This window comes from Polyodon spathula, unplaced genomic scaffold (genome assembly GCF_017654505.1).
Source record: "Polyodon spathula isolate WHYD16114869_AA unplaced genomic scaffold, ASM1765450v1 scaffolds_2834, whole genome shotgun sequence".
NCBI classification, from domain to species: Eukaryota; Metazoa; Chordata; class Actinopteri; order Acipenseriformes; family Polyodontidae; genus Polyodon; species Polyodon spathula.
In genome coordinates this window covers 13,317-19,620 of record NW_024474299.1, presented here as the reverse complement: position 1 = coordinate 19,620, position 6,304 = coordinate 13,317, and the positions used below count along the sequence as shown (strand labels likewise).

Below are 6,304 nucleotides of genomic sequence, written 5' to 3'. Positions count from 1 at the left end.
GCAAACTCAATACAACTGAATCTGAATCAGTTGATGAACCTCGAGCCTTAGCTACTGAGATTCTCCATACAAAAGGATTCAATGTTATACTGACCAGCCTAGCTGATTCAATGTTACTTGCGACACTCCCCTCCAAGTACTAACAAAGCCCAACATTGCTTTGTTTCTGAGATCGGACGAGATCAGGCATATTCAAGGTGGTGTGGCTGTAGGCGACACTTGTTTGACAGTCAGGAATTTTATCTTTTTTGGGTAGAGTGTCATTTCGACCATTGATGTTGCATATTGAAATATTTAAATGGTAAAATGAAATTTCAACACTGTGATACCTACAGCACTCAGTATTCCCAGGTGGTCTCCCATCCAAGTACTAACTAAGCCCAACATTGCTTTGCTTCTGAGATCGGACGAGATCAGGCATATTCAAGGTGGTGTGGCTGTAGGCGACACTTGTTTGACAGTCAGGAATTTTATCTTTTTTGGGTAGAGTGTCATTTCGACCATTGATGTTGCATATTGAAATATTTAAATGGTAAAATGAAATTTCAACACTGTGATACCTACAGCACTCAGTATTCCCAGGTGGTCTCCCATCCAAGTCAACATTGCTTTGCTTCTGAGATCGGACGAGATCAGGCATATTCAAGGTGGTGTGGCTGTAGGCGACACTTGTTTTACAGTCAGGAATTTTATCTTTTTTGGGTAGAGTGTCATTTCGACCATTGATGTTGCATATTGAAATATTTAAATGGTAAAATGAAATTTCAACACTGTGATACCTACAGCACTCAGTATTCCCAGGTGGTCTCCCATCCAAGTCAACATTGCTTTGCTTCTGAGATCGGACGAGATCAGGCATATTCAAGGTGGTGTGGCTGTAGGCGACACTTGTTTGACAGTCAGGAATTTTATCTTTTTTGGGTAGAGTGTCATTTCGACCATTGATGTTGCATATTGAAATATTTAAATGGTAAAATGAAATTTCAACACTGTGATACCTACAGCACTCAGTATTCCCAGGTGGTCTCCCATCCAAGTCAACATTGCTTTGCTTCTGAGATCGGACGAGATCAGGCATATTCAAGGTGGTGTGGCTGTAGGCGACACTTGTTTTACAGTCAGGAATTTTATCTTTTTTGGGTAGAGTGTCATTTCGACCATTGATGTTGCATATTGAAATATTTAAATGGTAAAATGAAATTTCAACACTGTGATACCTACAGCACTCAGTATTCCCAGGTGGTCTCCCATCCAAGTCAACATTGCTTTGCTTCTGAGATCGGACGAGATCAGGCATATTCAAGGTGGTGTGGCTGTAGGCGACACTTGTTTGACAGTCAGGAATTTTATCTTTTTTGGGTAGAGTGTCATTTCGACCATTGATGTTGCATATTGAAATATTTAAATGGTAAAATGAAATTTCAACACTGTGATACCTACAGCACTCAGTATTCCCAGGTGGTCTCCCATCCAAGTCAACATTGCTTTGCTTCTGAGATCGGACGAGATCAGGCATATTCAAGGTGGTGTGGCTGTAGGCGACACTTGTTTGACAGTCAGGAATTTTATCTTTTTTGGGTAGAGTGTCATTTCGACCATTGATGTTGCATATTGAAATATTTAAATGGTAAAATGAAATTTCAACACTGTGATACCTACAGCACTCAGTATTCCCAGGTGGTCTCCCATCCAAGTCAACATTGCTTTGCTTCTGAGATCGGACGAGATCAGGCATATTCAAGGTGGTGTGGCTGTAGGCGACACTTGTTTGACAGTCAGGAATTTTATCTTTTTTGGGTAGAGTGTCATTTCGACCATTGATGTTGCATATTGAAATATTTAAATGGTAAAATGAAATTTCAACACTGTGATACCTACAGCACTCAGTATTCCCAGGTGGTCTCCCATCCAAGTACTAACTAAGCCCAACATTGCTTTGCTTCTGAGATCGGACGAGATCAGGCATATTCAAGGTGGTGTGGCTGTAGGCGACACTTGTTTGACAGTCAGGAATTTTATCTTTTTTGGGTAGAGTGTCATTTCGACCATTGATGTTGCATATTGAAATATTTAAATGGTAAAATGAAATTTCAACACTGTGATACCTACAGCACTCAGTATTCCCAGGTGGTCTCCCATCCAAGTCAACATTGCTTTGCTTCTGAGATCGGACGAGATCAGGCATATTCAAGGTGGTGTGGCTGTAGGCGACACTTGTTTGACAGTCAGGAATTTTATCTTTTTTGGGTAGAGTGTCATTTCGACCATTGATGTTGCATATTGAAATATTTAAATGGTAAAATGAAATTTCAACACTGTGATACCTACAGCACTCAGTATTCCCAGGTGGTCTCCCATCCAAGTCAACATTGCTTTGCTTCTGAGATCGGACGAGATCAGGCATATTCAAGGTGGTGTGGCTGTAGGCGACACTTGTTTGACAGTCAGGAATTTTATCTTTTTTGGGTAGAGTGTCATTTCGACCATTGATGTTGCATATTGAAATATTTAAATGGTAAAATGAAATTTCAACACTGTGATACCTACAGCACTCAGTATTCCCAGGTGGTCTCCCATCCAAGTCAACATTGCTTTGCTTCTGAGATCGGACGAGATCAGGCATATTCAAGGTGGTGTGGCTGTAGGCGACACTTGTTTGACAGTCAGGAATTTTATCTTTTTTGGGTAGAGTGTCATTTCGACCATTGATGTTGCATATTGAAATATTTAAATGGTAAAATGAAATTTCAACACTGTGATACCTACAGCACTCAGTATTCCCAGGTGGTCTCCCATCCAAGTCAACATTGCTTTGCTTCTGAGATCGGACGAGATCAGGCATATTCAAGGTGGTGTGGCTGTAGGCGACACTTGTTTGACAGTCAGGAATTTTATCTTTTTTGGGTAGAGTGTCATTTCGACCATTGATGTTGCATATTGAAATATTTAAATGGTAAAATGAAATTTCAACACTGTGATACCTACAGCACTCAGTATTCCCAGGTGGTCTCCCATCCAAGTCAACATTGCTTTGCTTCTGAGATCGGACGAGATCAGGCATATTCAAGGTGGTGTGGCTGTAGGCGACACTTGTTTGACAGTCAGGAATTTTATCTTTTTTGGGTAGAGTGTCATTTCGACCATTGATGTTGCATATTGAAATATTTAAATGGTAAAATGAAATTTCAACACTGTGATACCTACAGCACTCAGTATTCCCAGGTGGTCTCCCATCCAAGTCAACATTGCTTTGCTTCTGAGATCGGACGAGATCAGGCATATTCAAGGTGGTGTGGCTGTAGGCGACACTTGTTTGACAGTCAGGAATTTTATCTTTTTTGGGTAGAGTGTCATTTCGACCATTGATGTTGCATATTGAAATATTTAAATGGTAAAATGAAATTTCAACACTGTGATACCTACAGCACTCAGTATTCCCAGGTGGTCTCCCTCCCCATCCAAGCCCAACATTGCTTTGCTTCTGAGATCGGACGAGATCAGGCATATTCAAGGTGGTGTGGCTGTAGGCGACACTTGTTTGACAGTCAGGAATTTTATCTTTTTTGGGTAGAGTGTCATTTCGACCATTGATGTTGCATATTGAAATATTTAAATGGTAAAATGAAATTTCAACACTGTGATACCTACAGCACTCAGTATTCCCAGGTGGTCTCCCATCCAAGTCAACATTGCTTTGCTTCTGAGATCGGACGAGATCAGGCATATTCAAGGTGGTGTGGCTGTAGGCGACACTTGTTTGACAGTCAGGAATTTTATCTTTTTTGGGTAGAGTGTCATTTCGACCATTGATGTTGCATATTGAAATATTTAAATGGTAAAATGAAATTTCAACACTGTGATACCTACAGCACTCAGTATTCCCAGGTGGTCTCCCATCCAAGTCAACATTGCTTTGCTTCTGAGATCGGACGAGATCAGGCATATTCAAGGTGGTGTGGCTGTAGGCGACACTTGTTTGACAGTCAGGAATTTTATCTTTTTTGGGTAGAGTGTCATTTCGACCATTGATGTTGCATATTGAAATATTTAAATGGTAAAATGAAATTTCAACACTGTGATACCTACAGCACTCAGTATTCCCAGGTGGTCTCCCATCCAAGTCAACATTGCTTTGCTTCTGAGATCGGACGAGATCAGGCATATTCAAGGTGGTGTGGCTGTAGGCGACACTTGTTTGACAGTCAGGAATTTTATCTTTTTTGGGTAGAGTGTCATTTCGACCATTGATGTTGCATATTGAAATATTTAAATGGTAAAATGAAATTTCAACACTGTGATACCTACAGCACTCAGTATTCCCAGGTGGTCTCCCATCCAAGTCAACATTGCTTTGCTTCTGAGATCGGACGAGATCAGGCATATTCAAGGTGGTGTGGCTGTAGGCGACACTTGTTTGACAGTCAGGAATTTTATCTTTTTTGGGTAGAGTGTCATTTCGACCATTGATGTTGCATATTGAAATATTTAAATGGTAAAATGAAATTTCAACACTGTGATACCTACAGCACTCAGTATTCCCAGGTGGTCTCCCATCCAAGTACTAACTAAGCCCAACATTGCTTTGCTTCTGAGATCGGACGAGATCAGGCATATTCAAGGTGGTGTGGCTGTAGGCGACACTTGTTTGACAGTCAGGAATTTTATCTTTTTTGGGTAGAGTGTCATTTCGACCATTGATGTTGCATATTGAAATATTTAAATGGTAAAATGAAATTTCAACACTGTGATACCTACAGCACTCAGTATTCCCAGGTGGTCTCCCATCCAAGTCAACATTGCTTTGCTTCTGAGATCGGACGAGATCAGGCATATTCAAGGTGGTGTGGCTGTAGGCGACACTTGTTTGACAGTCAGGAATTTTATCTTTTTTGGGTAGAGTGTCATTTCGACCATTGATGTTGCATATTGAAATATTTAAATGGTAAAATGAAATTTCAACACTGTGATACCTACAGCACTCAGTATTCCCAGGTGGTCTCCCATCCAAGTCAACATTGCTTTGCTTCTGAGATCGGACGAGATCAGGCATATTCAAGGTGGTGTGGCTGTAGGCGACACTTGTTTGACAGTCAGGAATTTTATCTTTTTTGGGTAGAGTGTCATTTCGACCATTGATGTTGCATATTGAAATATTTAAATGGTAAAATGAAATTTCAACACTGTGATACCTACAGCACTCAGTATTCCCAGGTGGTCTCCCATCCAAGTACAACTAAGCCCAACATTGCTTTGCTTCTGAGATCGGACGAGATCAGGCATATTCAAGGTGGTGTGGCTGTAGGCGACACTTGTTTGACAGTCAGGAATTTTATCTTTTTTGGGTAGAGTGTCATTTCGACCATTGATGTTGCATATTGAAATATTTAAATGGTAAAATGAAATTTCAACACTGTGATACCTACAGCACTCAGTATTCCCAGGTGGTCTCCCATCCAAGTCAACATTGCTTTGCTTCTGAGATCGGACGAGATCAGGCATATTCAAGGTGGTGTGGCTGTAGGCGACACTTGTTTGACAGTCAGGAATTTTATCTTTTTTGGGTAGAGTGTCATTTCGACCATTGATGTTGCATATTGAAATATTTAAATGGTAAAATGAAATTTCAACACTGTGATACCTACAGCACTCAGTATTCCCAGGTGGTCTCCCATCCAAGTCAACATTGCTTTGCTTCTGAGATCGGACGAGATCAGGCATATTCAAGGTGGTGTGGCTGTAGGCGACACTTGTTTGACAGTCAGGAATTTTATCTTTTTTTGGGTAGAGTGTCATTTCGACCATTGATGTTGCATATTGAAATATTTAAATGGTAAAATGAAATTTCAACACTGTGTGATACCTACAGCACTCAGTATTCCCAGGTGGTCTCCCATCCAAGTCAACATTGCTTTGCTTCTGAGATCGGACGAGATCAGGCATATTCAAGGTGGTGTGGCTGTAGGCGACACTTGCTTGACAGTCAGGAATTTTATCTTTTTTGGGTAGAGTGTCATTTCGACCATTGATGTTGCATATTGAAATATTTAAATGGTAAAATGAAATTTCAACACTGTGATACCTACAGCACTCAGTATTCCCAGGTGGTCTCCCATCCAAGTCAACATTGCTTTGCTTCTGAGATCGGACGAGATCAGGCATATTCAAGGTGGTGTGGCTGTAGGCGACACTTGTTTGACAGTCAGGAATTTTATCTTTTTTGGGTAGAGTGTCATTTCGACCATTGATGTTGCATATTGAAATATTTAAATGGTAAAATGAAATTTCAACACTGTGATACCTACAG

The 6,304-nt window shown here is 40.6% G+C and overlaps 3 non-coding genes and 1 pseudogene across 3 annotated transcripts; all 4 read right to left on the bottom strand.

Annotated features, from left to right (window-relative positions):
• Positions 1 to 326: 326 nt before the first annotated feature.
• On the bottom strand, positions 327 to 445 carry LOC121310922. The gene has a single exon (XR_005948968.1). It is a non-coding gene; the product is annotated as a 5S ribosomal RNA (ribosomal RNA).
• A 1,426-nt stretch (positions 446 to 1,871) lies between these two features.
• Positions 1,872 to 1,990, bottom strand: LOC121310921. The gene has a single exon (XR_005948967.1). It is a non-coding gene; the product is annotated as a 5S ribosomal RNA (ribosomal RNA).
• A 2,527-nt stretch (positions 1,991 to 4,517) lies between these two features.
• On the bottom strand, positions 4,518 to 4,636 carry LOC121310920. Its single transcript, XR_005948966.1, has one exon. It is a non-coding gene; the product is annotated as a 5S ribosomal RNA (ribosomal RNA).
• A 550-nt stretch (positions 4,637 to 5,186) lies between these two features.
• On the bottom strand, positions 5,187 to 5,304 carry LOC121310923 (annotated as a pseudogene).
• Positions 5,305 to 6,304: the final 1,000 nt, after the last annotated feature.